The sequence below is a fragment of the Chelonoidis abingdonii genome, chromosome 2 (assembly GCF_003597395.2).
Source record: "Chelonoidis abingdonii isolate Lonesome George chromosome 2, CheloAbing_2.0, whole genome shotgun sequence".
Lineage (NCBI taxonomy): Eukaryota > Metazoa > Chordata > Testudines > Testudinidae > Chelonoidis > Chelonoidis abingdonii.
Window position 1 is genome coordinate 38,830,027 of NC_133770.1, and position 21,923 is coordinate 38,851,949.

Genomic DNA, 21,923 nt, shown 5'->3' on the forward strand with positions numbered 1-21,923 from the left:
ATGCGCACACGACCTTGTCGAGGGGGTTGGACCGCGTGTCGGGGTTCAGGTTGCCTGGTGCTGGTAGCTAGCGCTGTGCGCTGCGGGTCGCGGCGCAGGTTTGAGTCCGGTGCATTGAAGGGGGAGCGATCGCACCCATGTACAGTCTCTTTGTGACAAGGCCGGCTCCCTGCCCCGGCCGCTGTGAGGTTACAAACCGCGGGCACTGAGGCCGCCCAGTCAGGCTGCTCCCGGCGGGGCACAGCGAAGGGGGGCTGCGAGGGAAGGCGGGGGGCAAAGAGCAGGAGTCAGGGGAAGGAGCGGGGCCGAGGGGTAAAATCAGGGCTGGGGGTAGGAGCCGAGGTTGAGAAGTATATGGAGAGGAAATCCCCGGCCAGGGAGGTGGGGGCAGAGCGGTGAAAGTTCCCCAGATGCGGTGAGCTGCCTGCTTCCCCTCCACAGGACAGTGCAGCTGTGCACCCACTGCCCGGGGCTGTGCTCAAAGGCGCATTGTAATCCCGACGCCTGCCCGGCACCTCTTCCCTCCCTATCTGATATGATGTATTGAGCTGCTCTCCAAAAAGCCTTCCCTCTCCAAAAATTAAAATCGTTAGTGTTTAAAGGAGTCCCGTATCAATGTAAACGTCTCTATAATGCCTCATAGTAGTTCACGTTTGTCTCAACTGCTGTTCTCGTTTCTTTGAGCTGGGCTGCCCTTTTCTTGTAATCCGCTGTAAATGGAATTTCATTCCTTTTTAAAAAGATTATTTTATTACTCTTATCACGTCATCATTTACCTTCGTTACCACTGTCATTGCCCTATTTAATTGATACTTTCATAGAAAATAATCATTGAAAATATTAATAGTTGCTAGTAGCTTCAGCAGTCACAGCTCACAGTGTTTATAGGACTGCTTCCTGTTTGTTTTGGGATATGTTAGTTTTTCATTCTAATATTTTGGTGGTTTTTTTCCATATTTGAGGCACAAATGTAGTCTATTGTGTCATGTGACATTAAGGCTGACTGATTTGGCGTCAAAACTTAGTTTCTTTTGATCCACCAATAGCGATTGCCTTTGTCAACGGTTATTTTGCCTCTCTAGTCACCTTTTTTCACATCACCACTTGCGTGTAGAACTTGGTCCCCAAATATTTACCACAGGCCAGATTTGTAAAGGTTGAAAGCATCTTGATGCTTTAGAAAATCCTACCAGTTGCCTCAGTACCTTTAAAAATCTGGCCCTAAGGGCACAATGCTATCTTTTGTGAAATCCTTCTCAAAGGCACATTTCTACGTTATTTTTTTTACTAAATACAGGTATACAACCCCAAGATAGATTGACAACCACAAGTATTCAAAAATCATGAGTTATATACTCAAAAGTTCTGAAATTAAAATGCATAAATACATCTTGGGTTCTTTTATATTTCCTTTTTGTTTGAGTCTTTAGGGCATGCTAGCTTCATACTTTCGCTGTTAGCTCTCCCAAAGAATTCATATACTTAAAGTGGTTGTACATTCCTATAACATTCAATGCCATTTTTGACTTCCAGTAATGTGGCTCCACAGCCATTTGTAAGTGAAAACTTGTTTAAAAACTTTATTTGTGCAAGTAATTCCTCATCCTGCAAACACTGAAAAGAACACTGTAACATTGCACTCTATATGATTTTATGAAAGTATGCTGATGAGTGTGAACATAATGTAACTAAAATATGCTTCATGCAAAAGGTCTCTTGTAAGGTATCATTACAAAGCTTATAATCTACTGAGTGTGGTCATCCTATTTGTATAAATGTATCACTCTTGTATCAGAAACTAGAAATACGAAATGTAACTCTGAGGGCCTATTGTAATTATGAAAAGTGTGGGCCATTAATGATGGTTTGGAATCTTGATGGGTTCCATTAACCAGGACATTTGACTGTAGATGGCTATTTTACTTGTAAGTCTTCCTGTAGACCTGTATGCTGGCAAGTGAGTAATGAACTCTTACAGTGATGCGATCATGTCACCTGAACTGGAATCCATCTTTAACCTGGTGCTTTTCTATTGAGAAGGAGGGGGTGGAAACTCAGAGGAGGACAAAGGATTCCTGCTTTATGCAAAAGATATATAAGTGGGTGAAACAGAACAAAAGGGGCAGCCATCATGAGAAATCCCCTAGTTACCACCTGAGCTGGAACAAGGGCTGGACCAGGGGAAAGGATTGTGCCCAGACTAGGAAGGTGTCCAGTCTGTGAAGAAAACTTATTGAAACATTTCTGAGGGTGAGATTTTATCTGTATTCAGTTTTATTACTATACTAGGCTTAGACTTGCGTGCTTTATTTTATTTTGCTTGGTAATTCACTTTGTTCTGTCTGTTACTACTTGGAACCATGTAAATCCTACTTTCTGTATTTAATAAAATCACTTTTTACTTATTAATCAACCCAGAGTGTGTGTTAATACCGGGGGGAGCAAACAACTGTGCATATCTCTCTATCAGTGTTATAGAGGGCGAACAATTTATGAGTTTACCCTGTATAAGCTTTATACAGGGCAAACGGATTTATTTGGGGTTTGGACGCCATTGGGAGTTGGGCATCTGAGTGTTAAAGACAGGAACATTTCTTAAGTTGCTTTTAGTTAAGTGTGCAGCTTTGGGGCACATGGTTCAGACCCTAGGTCTGTGCTGAAGCAGATTAGCATGTTTTTTTAAACTATGTAGTATTTAGCACTGTTCTGATTCCACTGTGACCAAGGCCATAGTATCCACTACCTAGTACTCAGAAATAAGATAGGGAAAGCACAAAAAGTAGATCTTTACTGTAGATTGACTTCAGGACCAACAGTCTCAAGAAGAGAAAAAAGAAGTGGCAGGTTCTAGAAAATCCTGTATGCAGAACTATGCACTAACAAGCTGTCTGTAGAGAGCAATAATTCAAGTGAATCCATTGACCATGTTAAAGAGAGAGAGAAGAAAAGGCAGCCCACAGCAGCATAATCCACTGGGAGGAAAAAACAATCCTGGTTCAAAAATTACACAAACTCAATCAATAACATGAGAAACAGCCTTAAAAGATCTCAGCAGGCCAACTGAGTGGAAAGAAGATAAAACAGCAGAAGAAAAGAGAACATCTAATTCAGCAGAACAAACAGAGCTCCAAATCAGTTCAGGACAACTGCACCACAGAACATTCCTGACTGCACTCTGGCAAGACACCTAAAACTACTATCTCCAATTTCTTCATAGCCAGTGAACAGGTAACATTTCAAGAGGCTGAAAACATACTCAACTAATATTGAACAATAAGAAATGTAAGTCAAACATAGGAAATGAACAAACAAGCTGGAAAAAATTGCTAAAATCAAGAGCTATGTAAAGTTAATCTGAATCACGTGATGTTCCAAAACAAGTGTGTCCTTAAGAGTCATTAGGATCCAAGGGGAAAATAGGTGCAGTATATTGGTTTGTGCTCTAATTTTGAAAATACTTGTAGCAAGGTCATGAAGACTAAGGGTGTGGAAAGTGTTACATAAGGTGCTTCTATAGCACAACACAACACGTCTCCTGGATTTAGAAACTTTTCACTTATACAAGTTCATTGCATGAGCTTACTACTTAAACAATAGAAACTATAGCAGACAATTGAACAATACAATACTAGAAAGTTCCTTTGTGTCTGGAATAGTCTCTGTTTTCTTACCCAGGGAAAAGGGACCTTGTAGCAGAGTGGATCTCTGCTCCGGCCCTGAAGGGGTTAAAAACAGCCCAGGGAAGGGGCTGGGGCTGGAGAAAGCAGCCTTTTGAGCTGGGCTGATTGGGGAAGTGGCTGCAGCTGGGGCCACGCCCCAACTGAGCCACAGGCCCTTATAAAAGGGCAGAGAAGCCGGGAGCCTAAGACCCTCTCTCTGTGTTCAGAGAGACAAGGTACCTAATGTGGAGCAGGGCTGGGGAAAGGCAGAGATGCTGGGGAGCTCCTGCCTGGAGAGCCCCAGGCTGTGGCCTAGTAGTAGGCTAGGAGGTACTGGGGTTGCAGGGTGCAACCCAGGGGTAGGCCAAGGCAGCAGGCCCAAACCCGTTTGCCGATGATGAGAGGCTAACACTGCAGTCTGCCCCAGGGTGTGGGGCTAGCTAATGACTGGGCAGTTGCCAAGACCCTGAGGCAAAGTGGGGATAGAGTGGGGGGGGGGTGTTCCCAGGGAGGGGAAACCCCTAAGAGAAGGGGTTACCACCAGGGGGGCAGCACCCCATGTAAAAGGGGCACCGGGGTCCAGGGAGGGACACGGGGCCAGAAGGCGGATCACCGGCCTGCAGAGGGCACTCTGAGCTGCATATTCGAGCTAATTCCCTGAAGCAACCAGCAGGAGGCGTTGCAGGGGTGAGTCACGCCCGGTTACAGACCTGCTTAACCTGGAGATAATGTGTCTACCTTCAACCACTCTCTTGTGGCCATGAACTGCTTCCCCTGATGCTTCCTGACTTGCAAACCTATGAAGATACATTAATATTTTCAAACATCACTGCAGACAAAGATACCTACATTTTAAAATGTGTTATCGCCCCATGGTCAATTCTGCTTCAGTGTTTAAAAACAAACATGATAGCCAGCATGTTTTAAAACACAACCCCTTTTCCTAGGATAGACGTGTGCTGAGAGGGAAGAGTGCCGCCCACTGAATCATCAACACCACTTCTGACTATCTTAAGTGCTTACACAGCCCCCAATTCTTTAATATCTGAGCATCTTTAATGTCTTCAGGCTCACACCACTCCCATAAGGTACGGCAGTAATACTATTTCCATTTTACAGGCAGTGAATTTAGACCTAGAAAGAGTAAGTGACTTGTCCTAGGTTGCACAATAAAGTCCATTAGGGCAGGGGAGACCTGAACCCAAATCTCTAATATCACAGGGTTGCACCCTCACTACCAGACCATCTGTCTTCTCCTAATTGTCTGTGCAGATCTCCTGTACAACTACTGATGAGTACTGATGACTCTGCTTCATTTATGTGGTCTTAGACCAAAAGGTTGCAGCTCAGTCACCAAATCCTAAATGTTCATGGTGTAAAATTTGTCATCTGCAAACTATGACCAAATACATCCATTACTTTGGCTTTGAATATATTATATAAATAGAGAATAATACAACACTGGAAAGACATGTTTCAATAATCCGAGCACAGACTCCTGGTGAATGTATAGCCAGGGAGCCTGCAAGGAATGAGCATGAGGAAATCTTATTTTGCACAGCAAAAGAATGAAGGGACTTTTTGTTAATCTGATTTGTATTTCTTTTGGGGAGAAAGAGAGCCATTTACATTGATATTGGTTATTTTAACGCATGAAGTACTATGCCCAGCTGGAGTGCCCAAATGAGTTGTAAATTCATTGTTCCATAAATCAGCTTCTTCCTGTCAGAACAGAAAAACTCCTTTTATCAGTCTTTTCAGACTGATATAAAACAAGTAAATGAGAGGCTTATTTGTACAACATGTCAGCAAGTATATTCTGAAAGCATAAAATATGACTGATACCTTAGAAAAATATCTCCAGCAAATAATAATTCCAATATTGATGATTTGGGAAATGAAAAATGGCTCCCTCAGCACTGTGATCTCAGTATATTTAGAAAGATAATTTCATAAACTTAAACATGCAAATTTTCTAAGACTTATCATTCTTTAAATGATTTGAGTTTTGGTTTAGTAGCTGCCTATGCACTTAAATCCTTTCAAAATTAAATATCAAATATGTTTGTGATGGGTTGGATCACAGAAATCCCCTTGGGAACTGCCAGCTGATGTGCCAAGACTACTTCTGGCCCTGCTTTCCCTGTCAGGTTGGGACTCCAGCATCCTGTCTTGTTGAGCCAGACATGCCAGGCTGATCCGACACAAACCCAGGGTCTGGACCATGTCCCCTAATAGCTGTAGGCTTAAACTGAAAGCAACTTAAGAAGTGTTCCTGTCTTTAACACTCAGATGCCCAACTCCCAATGGCGTCCAAACCCCAAATAAATCCGTTTACCCTGTATAAAGCTTATACAGGGTAAACTCATAAATTGTTCACCCTCTATAACACTAATAGAGAGATATGCACAACTGTTTGCCTCCCCCGCCCTGGGTATTAATACATACTCTAGGTTAATTAATAAGTAAAAAGTGATTTTATTAAATACAGAAAGTAGGATTTACATGGTTCCAAGTAATAACAGACAGAACAAAGTGAATTACCAAGCAAAATAAAATAAAGCACGCAAGTCTAAGCCTAGTAGAGTAATAAAACTCAATACAGATAAAATCTCACCCTCCGAGATGTTTCAATAAGTTTTTTTCATAGACTGGATGCCTTCCTAGTCTGGGCACAATCCTTTCCCCTGGTCCAGCCCTTGTTCCAGCTCAGGTGGTAGCTAGGAGATTTCTCATGATGGCTGCCCCTTCTGTTCTGTTTCACCCACTTATACATCTTTTGCATAAGGCGGGAATCCTTTTGTCCCTCTCTTGGTTCCCACCCTCCTTCTCAATGGAAAAACACCAGGTTAAAGATGGATTCCAGTTCAGGTGACATGATCACCTCACTGTAAGACTTCAAGCCTTCATTTCTCACAGGAAGCCTGCCTGCAAACAGAGCCATCCACAGTGAATTGTTCTGGTTGATGGGAGCCATCAAGATTCCAAACCACCATTAATGGCCCACACTTTGCATAATTACAATAGACCCTCGGTTATATTTCATATTTCTAGTTTCAGATACAAGAGTGATACATTTGTACAAATAGCATGACCACACTCAGTAGATTATAAGCTTTGTAATGATACAAGAGACCTTTTGCCTGAAGCATATTTTAGTTACATTATATTCACACTTATTAGGATATTTTCATAAAATCATATAGAGTGCCACGCCACAATGTTGTTCCACAATATTCATTTCAATGTTTTTTTTTTTTTAAGTCACACTTGATTTGGTTCACTGATGCCTGAATTTGATGAAATTGGGCAGGATGTTTGCTCAGGCCATTTGTGACCATTCTTAGATTGTATGCAAATTATATTGTAGCTTTGTCCAAGCCTAGATCACCAAAAGGAATTCTATTAAAATGTATAGTGAACACGTTATTACCTATATTAAGTCTTTGCTCTCTAGAAACATCTCTATCTTGTAGATGTGGAATCTTCTGTTTTCTAATATATTTGTATAGTTTTTGTTGCTTAAGTATCTTTATGAATTTTAGAGTAAATTACTCCTAAATAAAAAATTTCTGTCATTTGCAAATGTCACAATTGTGAGTTTTGATTAACTATTGTAAATCTTCTGCACACTATCTTTAGTCCCTACTTCTCTCTTTTGCAGACTTGTTAGTTCTTTGCTAATTTCAAAACTCCTTGCAAGAATCTTTTTACAAGGTTCAATTTAAAATATTTTCCTGCAATATTTTGTTTGGTCCAGTAAATGTATATAAACATCACTAAAACTCTTGTGAAAAGTGTATATGCACAGCACACTGAGTCTAATTACCCCTTCCTGTTGCAAACACACAGAGGGGTATACATAAGAGAGAGAAAATCTCTGCAAAATTTACAAGCATGCAGCATGGGCACTGCATAACACAGCCTAGGATCGTATTAACTGTTGCGGGGGGAATCTCTGCTGTGCCTGTGAGGGGTATACAATGTACTTCTGTTTTCAGATCACCTACTATTGTCCCAGTTTCCCATTGCTTGCCTGGCCTCACTTATGCAAATTCTTCACACTTAAAGTGTCCTCCACAAAGTCTGTGGAAAGGGGGAAAAACTGCTGTGGAAGAGGTTTATGCCCTCTCAGACCTCTTATGCCTGTAGAGGGCACATGGAGCTTTGGGGGTGTAATCAAACCCATTGTTCTGTGAACACACAGAAATATACAGAAACATTCCATCTCCATTCATATGTTCACCATGCTATCAGAACTCTTTACAGCTTGTGCTTACTTATTAAAGAAATTATTGATTAAATAAACAAACTGGAAATTAAATAAACAAGCTGAAGATAACTGAATAAGGTTATAAATGTCCATAAGACAATAATAATAGTTAACAGCTCTGTGTAAACTGTAAAGGTTGTCTCTTTCACCAACAGAAGTTGGTCCAATAAAAGATATTACCTCCACCCAGCTTGTCCCCATAAAAATTAAAGACTACCCAGCCCTGAAGATAAGAAAAGTAATTGCCATAGTAATTATTCAGTTCACAAACACATGCCCCAAATCCATCTCCTTCAATAATCTAGTCTATTGATTTCATTTCTGCCCTGCCCATCACTGCAGTATCTTAAGTGCTGTACAGGATAATACAGATCTACACAGGATTGTCCATAGAGGTTTTCAAAGTGGATGATGTCCTTTGCCTCTCCCAGGTTCTTGGATGCTCCTTTTTTTCCTGACAATCTGCATCTTCAGTTACTTAGAGAATTTCATGAAGTGTAAGTCAGTGCAGGATCTGGTCCCAGAAGTTCAGTATGATCTCCTTTTTCTACTGAAGTGCAGACTAGTTCTGATTTGTCATCGTAGTTCAGTTTGGGTAATGACACAAAAGATGATAAGCTCCTTTTTGTTTACCATGTAACTGACTGCAGTGGTGAGCTCCAGCCGGTTCGCAAGAACCGGTTGTTAAATGTAGAAGCCTTTTTAGAACGGTTGTTCCAGGACAACTGGCTCTAAAGAAGCTTTTAAATTTAACAAAGGCTCGGGCAGCTGTCCACCCGGCCCCGGTCCCAGCTCATCTCCCCTGAACGCTCCGCCCTCCTTCTCCTCCCCTCCCCTGCTTCCCGCGAATCAAATGTTCGCGGGAAGCCTGAAACAAGGAGCAGGCAGGTAAGCCGGGCCGGGGCGGGGGGCTCCAGGAGTTCATCGGGCGCGGCAAGGAGCCACTATATGCAGAAGGGACTTGAAATGACACGCGGTCAGTAGAGTGAGAGAGCGCGCGCAGGCCGGCTCTAGGAGTCGGCCCCGCGGCGCCGGCAGGAGCGGCTCGCCCGCGTTAGGATCGGGTCCCCGCGCGCCGGCCGAGTGGCTCCAGCTAGCGGACCCGAGTCCGGGCCCCAGGCACAGTGTGTAAAGGGCGGAGCAAGAGAGGGTTCGGGTGGGTTCGGGAGTTATAGGAGTTGGGTGGTCAGAGGGCAGGCGAACAGGGATGAAATGGGCAGGGCCCCCAACCCCCGGGGGCTTCAGGAAGAAGCAGGGATCGGATGAGTGTGGGTGGCTAGTCAGGGACAGAGAGGAGGGTGTGGATGGGGCGGTGCTCGGGGCATCCAGAATGAGAGAGGGGTGGATGATGGGAAGCAGGAGGCATCAGAACCAGGGAAGAGGAATGGACAGGGCGTCCGGGGTGGTTCAAGAACATGGGGATTGGATGGAGGACCTTGGGGTGCACAACCACCTCTTGACTGAGAGGGAACCTTGAATATTTGCAGCTCATCACTCATTGACTGTATAGTTAAAGTGAATGACACACATATTCATTTATGCTTTTTACATTTAAAAGAAGACCAATCTTTTGTGCAAAAACAGTATTAATACTTGTTATATATGGACCAAACAGATCAAGCCATTGCTAGGATCTGTACATTTGGAGGCCAATGAATGTGGAACTTAGTTTTTATCTGCAGTCAAGCATAAGATGTGGTAAAGGAATGCTTCGCACTAAAAGATGAAGTAGTCCAGAAAGGTAAATAGCGCCTAATTTCTGTCTAGCAATATCTGTTTTGTGTATAGGCCAAAAGAACACTATGTGCCTATACTTTCTCGTGTTAATTGCTGATAGCATTATATGTTTTGAAGCAAAAGGTGATATCGAATTTTCTTCTAAATTTCCTCTTGGAAAAAATAAAATCATCTGTGCTCTATCTTGGGAACCTTACTCATTCTTCATTAAATGATTGTGTAGTATCCATGCAAAGTTTTGTTGGTGTCTCGAAAGGCTCATATGCACTGAGAGATGGTTGTTATAGTGATGATTAGATAATGTACAGTATTTCTAGTTAAGTGTGATGGGTTCAGTCACAGAGACCCCTTTGGACTGACGACATGCTGACGTATCTCGACCGTTTTCCGCGCTTGCAGCTTACTCAGAACCCGCTGTGACCCAGACACTAGACTTCTGCAACACGACCAGGTCTGCTCACACCCCCAAACTGCAATACCAGGTTATCTGCTGAGCTTTTATCTCCACACCAATACCCAGTTCCCAATGGGATCCAAACCCAAATATGTTTACCTGTATAAACTACCAGAGTAAACTCATAATTATTATAACATTGATAGAGAGATGATCACAGCTGTTGTCTCCCAAGCAGGGCCCAGAGGATTCAGGGCCTGGGCAAGATTGAGTCCCTTCATAAAAAAATGTGCAATACTATATTTCTCGTGGGGCCCGTGGCCAGGGCAAACTGCCACTGCTCCTCCAGTAGCCGGAAAATAAACATCCACATCCAGCACAAACCACGTTTGAAACTCTTACAAGGTATCACGGTTCGCAGCATAGCTCGCTAAAGGCACGAACTCAGTGAAGTTGGACAAATATTTTCATCAAAACTTTTTGATGAACTAGGCTTTTTTAAAGCAAAAAAAATCATGGACAAGTCTGTTCCAAATTTGTTGGTTTTTTTTTATTGAAAAGCGAAATTCTCTCAAACCTAACAGTTGTGAGGTTTCAGAACTGTGTGCCAAATTTTTGCTGCTGTGTTTGATTGTTTAAAGAACAATAAAAAATTCTGCTTAAAAAAATCCAAACTTGAACACTCAGCTGACAAATGCCGAGCCATCCATCAGAGATTTTCCAGTTTCGTAACATTGTGCTCCTTGACCAATATTCCAAACTTGGCAGTGCAGGTAGAAAATAAGAACAGCATGGGTCAAAAACAAGGTCCATCGCCCAGTACTGTCTACGACAATGGCCAAGCCAATTGCCAGAGTGAACTAACAGTAATATCCATGATTCCCATCATCATACTCTACAAACAGAGACAAGGACACCACATACCCATCTGCAATACATTAAGGACTTAACTCCACATTTATCATGCTAGAGACGGTCTAATGGTCCCTCAAAACTGGAGATGGTTACGAGTCCTACAAGGTTATACCACATACCCGAACTGACTAAGCTTGTCCAGAATCTGGATGAGCCTATGTTGTGAAACGAAATGCATCAAAAAGCACATGCATTGAATGGAACAGGTGTAAAATAAATTAACCCAGGGGTGCTCAAACTGGAGGTGACCCTCTCATGAGGTCATGAGGTTATTTTAAACAGAACCTGGGATCGCGAGCTGTCCAGCCCACCTCAAACCCCGCTTGGCCTCCACATATAATCAGTGCTTAATATTTAAAAAATGTGTTTTCATTATAAGGAGTAGTACATCAGAGTTTGCTATGTATGAAGGTCACCGAGACAAAGTTGGACCATGAATTAACCCTCTGAAGCCTCAGAATGCCTAGGTGGAGGGGCGTGTCCCTGGTAGGTAGGAAGGATATTGATCTCTCATGAATCCTCTCCATGGCTAAATTTTAAATAACACCCTCCCTACATGATCTCCTTATGGCACTGAAATTAATTTGACTATAAGTCATGGCATTGAGAAGTGAAAGGTGTAGCCTAATGGAAAACTAACCTGGCTCTTCTGCAGCCTGCAAACTGCATGAATGAGCTTAGGGCAGGCAAGGCGGCCTCCCAAACAGCGGCCTGCCCCGTACGACCCCCACCTCTCTGCCCTCCAACGCCTCCTCAGTAATCCCCCGACCCAGCCTCGCTCTGTTCCCTGCACCCTAACACAGTTCCCTCACTGCCACAAAAAAAAAAAAAAAGAAAAACCCACCAACCACCCGGAGAACGTAGCAGATTAAGAGTGGATGAGAGCGGAATGACTTATGAATCAAGAGTGCCACCCCCCTAGATGTGTTATTTGCCCGCGTCCCTGATACACGACCCCTACACCCCCGCGGATCCTGACAGACCCCGTACAAACGCCACAATCAAATCCCCCGTCCGCATGTCCACTACGCGCCCCAACCTCTGCCCAATCCCTGACGCCGCCAACTCCCTGCCCCCGCTCACCCAACTTCAGACACGCCCCCGAACAGCTGCAGCGCGCCTCCTGCCGGCCTCCTGAGCTCCTTCCGCTCAGCCCGGAGCTCGCAGTCCCGCCCCCTGACCACGCGGCTCTGAGCGGGGCGGAGCTCAGGAGGCACGCCGGCTGGACACTGCAGCGCCGTGTGGGAGTGCTGCTTGTTGCGCTGAGGCTCCAGGAGAGGAGCGGAGGTGGGAGCCTTGGTCGTTCTCTTGGGGGCCCTTGCGGAGCCCAGGGCCTGGGGCAAATTGCCCCACTTGCCCACCCCTCTGGGCGGCCCTGCTCCCAAGTATTAATCACTTTGGGTTTACTAATAAACAAAAGTGATTTTACTGAGTATAAAAAGTAGGGTTTAAGTGGTCCAAGTAATAACAGGCAGAGCAAAGTAAGTCACTAAGCAAAATAAAGCAAAAGCACGCAAGTCTAAGCCTAACACATTAAACTATTTACAGGTAAAATCTCACCCTCAGAGATGTTCCATTAAGCTTATTTCACAGACTAGACTCCTTCCTAGTCTGGGCCCAATCCTTTCCTCGGTACAGTCCTTGTTAGTTCCAGCAGACATCTTAGATGGAAAGCAGGGGTTTTCTTGTGACTGACTGCCCCCTTTGTTCTGTTCCACTCCCTTTTATAGCTTTGGCACAAGGTGGGAATCTTTTGTTTCTCTGGGTCCCCACCTCTCCTTCTAAATGGAAAAGTACCAGATTTAAGATGGATTCCAGTATCAGGTGACATGATCATATGTCCTGTGAGACCCCAGCCTCCATTCTTTCTGCGCTGGCCTATACTTACACATGAAGGTTTGTAAGTAAACAGAGCCATTTATAACCAATTGTCCTAGTCAATGGGAGCAATCAAGATTCTAAACCACCATTAATGGCCCACACTTTGCATAATTACAATAGGACCTCAGAGTTATACTTGATATTTCTAGCTTCAGATACAAGAATGATACATACATACAAATAGGAGGAATATATTCAGTAGGTTATAACCTCTGTTATGATACCTTACAAGAGACCTTTTGCATAAAGCATATTCCAGTTACACCATAACTACACTCAAAAGCATATTTCCATAAAACATATGGAGTGCAATGTCAAAGAAAGGTTATAGGTTATAATTTCATGTATATGGTTATGAGGCTGAAAATGTATCTTTGTGGCTTAAAGCAAGCCTAGGCAGTTGACACCTCATAGGGCATGTATGGGACAAACCCAGCCTAGCCTCACAGAAACAAAGGACACTGGCCTAGGCAGCAACAAAAGGATCTGTTAGACTCTCGAGTGAGTCACCTCCCTTCCTTTGGTCAGTTTGGAACTGCGATGAGGAAATGCCCACCTGACTCTGAAGTGGGGGTGGAGGAAACAAAGCCAAAAGGGAAGAAAGGATATGATAAAAGGGAGAGATATTTGCCATGCTCTCTCTCTCTTTCATCTACATCTACAGACACACCAAGCGACTGAAGCGCTGATCAAAGGGGAGAGTCTGGTGAGAAGCATCTAAGTTTGTAAGGGCATCGAAAGTGTTAAGATTAGCTTAGCATGCATTTTACTTTTATTTCATTTGACCAAATCTGATTTGTTATTTTAAAAATTAGGCCTTGGCTACACTTGGAGGTGTGCAGCGCTGGGAGTTACAGCTGTCTTTGTACAGCTGTGTAGGGAAAGCACTGGAGTGTGGCCACACTGACAGCTACCAGCGCCGCAGAGTGGCCACATTTGCAGCATTTGCAGCGCTGTTGGGAGTGGTGCATTATGGGCAGCTATCCCACAGAGCACCTCGTCCCATTTTGGCACCGTGGGTTGTGGGAAGGGGACGGAAGGGTGCGGGTCCATTCTCCCTGCTTTCCTGCTCCCAAGACTCTTGATGCATCGCTTACATGCTATCCCAGCAGTTCCCTGTTTTCTGTCGGACGTGGCGGCCATTGTGACTTCTCCCACGGTTTCTGTGCAGCGTGATTTCTGTGGGAAATGGAGACCAACTGCTGAGGGGGACTTACTCTCTGTTTGTCTGGACACTCTTCTATGCTATTCCTTAAGCTCCAAAGTGACATGAGGAGTCCGACGATGATTGCGAGTCACCTGACGCGTACGACACAAATTGCTTGTGGCTTTCACGGAAATGCTCAGCACCGTGGGAACGCCGCTTTTGGGCTCGGGAAACAAGCACTGAGTGGTGGGATCACATCGTCATGGAAGTCTGGGATGATGAGCAGTGGCTGCAGAACTTTCAGGATGAGAAAAGCCACTTTCATGGGACTGTGTGCTGAGCTCGCCCCCACCCTGCGGCACAAGGACACGAGATTAAGAGCTGCCCTGCCGGTGGAGAAGCGGGTGGCTATTGCAGTCTGGAAGCTGGCAACTCCAGACAGCTACCGATTGGTCGGGAACCAGTTTGGAGTGGGAAAGTCGACCATTGGAGTCGTTTTGATGCAAGTTTGCAGGGCCATTAATCGCATCCTGCTAAGAAGAACCGTGACTCTGGGGAACGTGCAGGACATTGTGGATGGCTTTGCACAAATGGGTTTCCCTAACTGTGGAGGGGCAATAGATGGGACGCATATTCCTATTCTGGCACCACCCCACCTAGCATCCGAGTACATTTAATCGGAAGGGGTATTTCTCTATGGTTCTCAGGCGCTTGTGGATCACCGTGGGCGTGTTTCATTGACATTAACACAGGCTGGCCTGGAAAGGTGCATGATGCACGCATCTTTCGGAACACTGGCCTGTTCAGGAAGCTGCAGGCAGGGACTTTTTTCCCAGACTGGAAGATCACAGTAGGGGATGTTGAAATGCCCATTGTGATCCTTGGAGACCCCGCTTACCCGTTAATGCCTTGGCTCATGAAACCGTATACAGGAAGCTTGACAGGAGCAAGGACCCAGTTCAACTACAGGCTGAGCCGGTGCCGAATGACTGTGGAGTGTGTGCTTTTGGCCATTTAAAAGGGCGCTGGCGATCTCTGTATGGGAAGCTAGACTTGGGGAAAGCAGCATCCCTGCGGTTATATCCGCGTGCTGTACCCTCCATAATATTTGTGAAGGGAAGGTGAAACATTCAGTCAGGCATGGACCTCTGAGGTTCAACGCCTGGAGGCTGAATTTGCACAGCCACAGAGAGCAGGGCTACTAGAGAGGCCCAGCACAGGGCTTCAAGGATCAGGGATGCCTTGAGGGAGGAATTTGAAGGCTGAAAACCAACAGTAATGTTTGGTGCCTTGCACGGGAGTGAAGTGCAGTGGTTACAATGTTAGTAGGAATCTGTTTTTCCTAAGCTGATTTGCAGTGCCTGTTTCTTTCCTGGGCTAAGGTATCTTTGACTTTCTGCAATAATAAAGACTGTTTTCAAAGCCAAGAATTCATTTATTGAAAAGAAAATAACTTTATTGACAGACACACAACATTTGGGAACCTAAAAGGGCAGGGGGGGGTGGGGTGGGAACTGTATACAGTCACAGGTTTGAATATGTCCTGTCTGGAGTGCTGTGCAATGACTGCTGCACTTCAGGATGCCTATACTGCATGGTGATGGGGTTGAGTGCAGAGGGTAAGGGTCGTAGTTCTCAGGGCTGGTTGGTGAATGTACAGGTGTTGGAGGCAGCTGGTGGAGGTAAGAACCTGGATGCTGGGGAAGGGGTTTTGAGCTGACATTGGGGCACAAGGGAAAGAGCTTTGGGAGGGGGGGGGCGGTGCGGTAGTGCTCTGCCTGCATGGCTACGAGCGCCTGGATAGAGTCCGCTTGGCGCGCCAGGATGCTTATCAGCTGCTTTGTGCTTTTCTTCCTGGCCGCTGCATTTCTCTGTGGCGGATCCTGCTTTCCCTTTCCCTCAGTCCTGCAGTTTTTTATTCTCTCTGCAGAGTGATCCATAACTGCTTGCAGCAGGTCGTCTTTGCTTTTTCGTGGCTTCTTCCACAGGTTTTGGAGTCTTTGAGCTGCTGTTAACATGGGCAGCTGAGAACTCAAGGTCGCTTGTGGAAAGGAAAAAAAGGCAACAGTTAACAGAGGCAGCATTGTTTATATCTCAGACAGTTATTCCCACACAGTGAAGGAGTTTACAGTCTTCACTTTAGCATAATTTTTCCCATACCAAAGAGAGCGCACATAACCCACAGGAGCCCCGAAAATGGTGAGTAAGGGGGACTGATTGCTTCAGGGCTGTGCTGGGGTTTCTGTGCTTGGGGAAAGCAAACAGCTGCAGGGGGCACCTACACTGAACACTCTCCCAACATTTTCCACAGGAGTTAATCCTGGAAGATATCTCGCTGCTGCGGGTCACCTGGAAGAGCGCGAGGGTCTTCTACAGCAATGCGGATTCTGCCCTGGCCCCTATGCAGCTTGCCTGTGTGCAGCAATGGTCCCCCCACCCCTCGCGGCACAGTGGCGCGGACGCGTTAGCCTGACTGGGACAAGGACCACAGTGGCTCTCCCTATAAACTTGCGCAAGCGCATTGCCCACACTCTGGCTGAAACTTTTGAAGAGATTACCGAGGCCAATATTACCGCGACATGATAGACCACATCAATGGGCTATTCCACATCTAGGTCTAGGCATGCATGCAGCCCTAACCCTCCCTCCTCTCCCGAAACATTTCCATCCTGAAAATAAAAGCCGCTTACCAGGAACCTCTGCTTGTCCTTCACCAAGTACCAGCTGCTGCGACTAGCTGCCTTCCTCCTGGCCTGAGAAGAGCTCCTGGCTGCATGCCTCCTGGGACTCTGGGGTGTCTTCTCCCACCCCAGTACCCTCACTCTTGGTTTCCCCCTCTCCCCGCTCCTCCTCCATCTCCACCTCCCTCCCCCCAGCTCTGAAGTTTCCATCATGGTCCTCGGATTGGCAGTGGGGTCACCCCCAAGTATCAAATCCAGCTCTTTGTAAAAACGGCAGGTCGTGGGGGTAGCACCACAGCAGCGGTTTCCCTCACGGGCTTTGCAATAGGTACTGTGCAGCTCCTTCACTTTAATCCTGCACTGCACCACGTCCCGGTCATGGCCCCTTTCCAGCATGACCCTTGATATCTGCCCATAGGTATCATAATTCCTACGGCTGGAACGCAGCTGTGACCGCATAGCTTCCTCCTGCCAAACACTGATGAGGCCCAGCAACTCGCCGTTGCTCCATGCTGGGGCTCGTTTGGCGCGTGGAGGCATGGTCACCTGGAAAGAGTCACTGATTGCACTCCACACCTGGCTGAGCACACAGGAAGGGGATTTTTAAAATTCCCAAGGCATTTAAAGTACGGGTCACCTGAGACCAGGGCAGTAGAGTTTGAACTGATGAGCAGAGTGGCTAAGCAAGCATTCTGGGATACCTCCAAATACCTCTGGAGGCCAATAACAGCACTTTTAGTGGCCACACTTGATGAGCAGCGCTGCATCACCAGCGCTGCAGTCGTTATTCCCCAGAGGAGGAGTACAGCCAGCGCTGTATCCAGGGAGAAACAGCATTGCATGTGCCTTGCAAGTATGGACAGTAAATTGCAGAGCTGTAAAGCCACCACCAGCGCTGCAACTCTCCAGTGTAGCCAAGGCCTTAGTGTTGCCCAAAACAGCAGCAATTTGCATTCAGCTGCTATATGTGCCTAGTTGGTGTATAATATAAACATGCTAGTGGCATTCCAAACACACACAAGCCTCTGGACAACAGCATAGTGTCTGGCTTTCATTGCAGAGTACAAGGGTTTTGGCAAAACTTGTGTTGTATATAATTATGCCCTGTTCCCCTTTTTTATCTGCAGATAGACACACATGTTGAAGCTCAGTGCTATCAAGCCTCCTGAGGCTGCTGTCCATGGGGTTTGGCTCTGTACAATGTTGTTTTGTAGTTATACAGCCTGTGATTTGTTTAGTTTCCCACAGATTCCATGACATGCTACATACTATGTCTATATTTTGTGCTTAATTTTGAATATGTCTGCTCCTTCTGCCTCCTTTTCCATAAAATGGGAAATATGGTCCTTTGTTTCTAATTTACCTTTACATTACATCTATTCGCTAGTCTAATAAATTATTTCTTTTAAGATCACATTATCAGTGAGACGCCATCTTCTGAACTTTTCTTAGTTGTTAAAAGTGAAGTGGAAATGTAAATGCAAAAATCCTTAGCATTTCAATAGTGTGCACTGAATGTCCCCACTAACCAAGCTAAGAGATGCTTTTAGTAAATGAACTAAAAATCTTTCTTATTTTCTTTTTTAACTTTCCTTTAGGTCAACGACTGCTGGTTCCTATTCTATTGTGATAAACCTACATGCGTCCTGTTGTGATGTCACAGCCACTATAGAACTCCATTGGAGCTTCTACCATCTGTAAGTAAGTCCGGTTCTTTAGAATATTGTATTGTTGCTCCTTTTGACCACAGCAATTAGCCAATATTTGGGGTTTTAAGAGTTGTATCTGTTAAGTAGAGAAACTGATGATGAGTCAGGTATTTCTCTGGTGCAATTCTGTTTGTTTACAAAGAATGTAAACAAAGTCCTGTTTCCCTGAACACAGTAGGATTCCAACAGGGGGCATTTTCTTTGCTGACAGTTCCAAGGCTCCTTCCAGCAGCACTCTGCCCAAAAAACACTCTCTCTCTCTCTCTCTCTCTCTCTCGGTCTTGGCAGCTTTCTTTCAGGGCCACATTACTAGTGCTTCTCATTCTCCTATTGGGTTTCCTGCTGCCTTTTCTGTCAGCTTCTGCTCACAGACACATACACCTCCACTAAACAATACCCAGCACCCTGCATTTTCATTCAGGTCCTAGCAAAACCCCTCCACCCACACAGCTCTGCTTTTGATCAGCCCTGTCTACGGCCTGTTTTGGGGTGTTCCTTACTGTTTCAGCTCTCTGACTCCAAAAAGGAGTTTAACTGCTTCTTACATTATCCCGAGTGAAGGGCATGAATTGCACCCACCTGCTTAAATGAGATTTCACCCAACCTCCATCATAACAGTATAATTTTTTTTCAGTGTTCTGTGTCTATTTTATATCCCAAAGGATGTATAAAGAAGAGATAGAGGTGAGGTTCTGAAGAGTTACAGTAATTCAAGCAAAAGGATATAAAATAACCCCAAATGGTAAATAATAATAAAAAGATATCTTACAAAGAATATAGTATATCTAAAAAACTGTGCCTTAATTAACCCTCTGCTTGCCAGCTCCATATATCACTAATATTCCATTGTAGCTGGGGTGCCCCTGCGGTGTCCCAGACACCAATGACCACAAATGTGGTAGAAAAAAGTGAGTTATTGCTGGAGTTGTTTATATAGGAGAGTGTTTCTCTTAGCCTGGCTAGTGGAGCTTGTGGAGACAATCAGCACATGCTGCTGAAGTAAACAGGATTTTTGTATTTACATTTGCTGTTATTCTTTAATCTCTCTCTAAATTACATTGTTCATTTTTTAATGTGCACTCTTAGCTCAGAAAGCTTTACTTACATGTAATTTTACTGTTGATAATCAAGTTGATGTGATGTGTTTAACAGAACCTTGGCTTAAAGCTGTATATAATTTGCTATTATTGGAAGCCAGTTGAGTTGATTGCTTGGTTTTTTTCCATCCACTGTGCCAGAATTTAAAAAGAGGCAGGTAGACACATACTTTATTCTGACCCCTTTTTCTTTTATAAAAGCCTGATTTGAACAAGAGTTGGGTCTGGGGTTGTTTTATTCCTAAATATTTTAACCTACTAGTTAGAAATCTGGGATTTCTTTTGTTTACTGATAGATCTAACCAGTTATGAAACTTGGGATAAAGAAACAAGTCTCTTTTCTTGGGAGGAAGAGAAAGAAAAACTGTTGAAAGGCAGCTGGATAGTCATGGCTAGTTTCCTCTTGCAGTTCTTCCTATGCATCTTACTCTTGACCTGCATCAAGCCCTATTGGATCTCAGCCAGCAACCGCCATTGATACCAAAATGGGTATTTTTGTGATAGCCTTTCAGACAGGACTAAACAGACGACTGCATTCAGTTCTCTCATGACCAGTCTAAGTTTAGAGTTCAAACTTCCAGTTATGAAAAGCTATTCATGAAAACTCACTGTGCTTAGGCCAGATATTCAGCTGTTGTGAATTGGCCTCACTGACTTCAATGGAGCTACCTCCATTGACACCAGCTAATGTTGTGGTCCCTTGAGTTGTGCTAATAAATAAACTTATTCAGTTAGTAGCATAACTTTACACAATGCTTTTGATTGTGAAGGCATAATAAAGAATTCTATTTCTCACTTTTGGTCTTGTTCCACTGAATCTCTTAAGTACCATGTGGTTTGGTACTGCATGCTCCCATCTAAAAATGAACCATTCTGAAGAATTGATCTACACTCTTTTAAGGCCTCTGTTGTTGGATGTGTACTGCTCCAGTTATCTGCTGAGCAATGGCCAAGGAGGTGGTAGTAGTAGCAGCCATGGATATGAGAACAACAAAAAGAAAAAAGAGAGAGAACATTGATTGTCCCGTAGTATTTTCCTGAAGCTATGAATTAGTACACGTTAAGGGGGCAGGGACATATACGTTGGGAATAGAATTTATGTGCATCTTGAGTTAGAAATCAGTCTCATGGACTTATTTTGATTTTCCTTCTGAACTCTTGGATTTACAATATGACCATTGGCCAGCAGGCAAGTGTCATCATGCAACATTCTCCTGTTGGGTCTGTCTCTGGCTATGCCCTAAACAGGGGATGCAATATTCCCAAATGGCAAATTTACACCACTTCCCTTTGGTATCCACTCTGCTTCTGCTGTCTAATGCTAAAAGAGAAATCCTTGATCCCCTTAATAGAAGTAAAGACATTGTAAATGTATTTAAACAAATGCTCTCACACAAATGATTTTATGAAATTCCTTCCCTTGCCTATGACAAATCTGATATTTCTTTGAAACCACTAAAAATCTTATCCCCTGCCTACATTTACAATATAGGGAGAGAGATGTGGTACCTATGCTTATGAGGGGCAACAGTGTTTGCTGAACTGGATGCAATCCTGAAGGAATATTTCACCCCCATGTAAATGAAAGCATAGAATGCTTCAGATTTAGCTCCTATAACCAGCAGATGGGGAATCGGTGATTACAGTTCTTCGTATGTTGTCCAGGCATGCTGGCTTTGGAAATAACTTGCCTAAAATGGTGAGAGATACAGTGGTGTGGAGATAAGCACTCCAGGATCAAATACAAAGTTAGAAAAAGACTTAACTTAGAAATCTGTCTTCATATTGTGTGGCCACAAAGGTAGTTAACAAAAATGCCAGCAATTCCTGGTCACTGCAAGGCGATCTGTCATCCACAAGAACATAGTCTGTAAGAGAAGACTGGCTCATTTAGGTAGTGAGCTAATCCCATGAGTAGCAACAACAAAAAGGTGGACCAGGGTAATGGTAGATATGGTGGAGGCCATAGAAACTCCTTAAATGTTGTGGGGGTTTTACAGGTGCACCAGTGCAAACTCTTAGGTTTGGTCTACACTTACAACTTTTACCAGCATAGTTATGTCAGTCAGGAATGTGAAGACCCTCCAGTGCAGACGTAGCTCTGCTGTCAGAAAAGTGCTTCTGTTGGCATAACCAGAGCCATCCCTTAGGTAGAGCGAATCGGGGCGACTACTCTGGGCCCCATGCTTGGCGGAGCCCCACAGGCCACTGTGATTGGCCATTGTGGTCAGTCCCATAAGAGACGAATCCATCACTTCTGCCCTGAGCGCCCCCACACACACACACACTCTGGGCCCCACACTTTTGGGAGCCCCAAGGGCCGGATGCAATTGGCTGGCACAGTCAATCCTGAAAGAGATTAATCCATCATCCTCTGCCTCAGGCCCCACGCTCCCCCAGGGACAGCCCTGGGAATAGCTAATGTTGTTC

General features: G+C 44.6%; 1 long non-coding RNA gene across 1 annotated transcript; it reads left to right on the top strand.

Annotated features, from left to right (window-relative positions):
• Nucleotides 1-15: 15 nt before the first annotated feature.
• On the top strand, nt 16-20,256 carry LOC116822084 (uncharacterized). The gene is made up of 3 exons (XR_004373071.2): nt 16-98; nt 18,286-18,384; nt 19,790-20,256. It is a non-coding gene; the product is annotated as an uncharacterized LOC116822084 (long non-coding RNA).
• The last annotated feature ends 1,667 nt before the right edge of the window (nt 20,257-21,923 follow it).